The 377-nt window shown below is 39.0% G+C and overlaps 1 protein-coding gene across 1 annotated transcript in view; it reads right to left on the bottom strand.

Annotated features, from left to right (window-relative positions):
* LOC122666065 (multisubstrate pseudouridine synthase 7) overlaps positions 1-377 on the bottom strand; it is an 89,041-nt gene that overhangs the window by 1,596 nt on the left and 87,068 nt on the right. The gene's annotated exons all lie outside the window — the stretch shown is intronic.

The raw sequence follows: 377 nt of genomic DNA, 5'->3' as shown, positions 1-377 counted from the left end.
TTGAAAATGCAATGTAGTTGGACCCTAATCTTGATCCAAATGATCAGCCTTTCGACGGAGGTAAATCTTTGCCTGGTAGGCAAAAGGATAATAAATTACAAATTCTGTCTTAGTAGGACATGTATTTCTATTACTATGAAATTCATAAATGAAATAGTTAATGGTAAGGTTCAAGAACTCAGTGCCGAGGCTGGTTTCGACCAGCCAGAAACCCTGGTACTTTTCCCATGCCAACTCGAATCCAAGGTTTCGAGGTCAAGAAGTTATGGGTTTGCGCTGATTTATTCTGTGCTGCCTAGTTTTGGCATTCATTAGTTTCGCAAAAAGAACACTCAAAATGGTACTTGTGGTTTTGGCCCAAGTTAGTAGTGTATATT

The sequence above is a fragment of the Telopea speciosissima genome, chromosome 1, assembly GCF_018873765.1.
Source record: "Telopea speciosissima isolate NSW1024214 ecotype Mountain lineage chromosome 1, Tspe_v1, whole genome shotgun sequence".
Lineage (NCBI taxonomy): Eukaryota > Viridiplantae > Streptophyta > Magnoliopsida > Proteales > Proteaceae > Telopea > Telopea speciosissima.
This window is presented reverse-complemented; position numbering and strand designations above follow the sequence as displayed.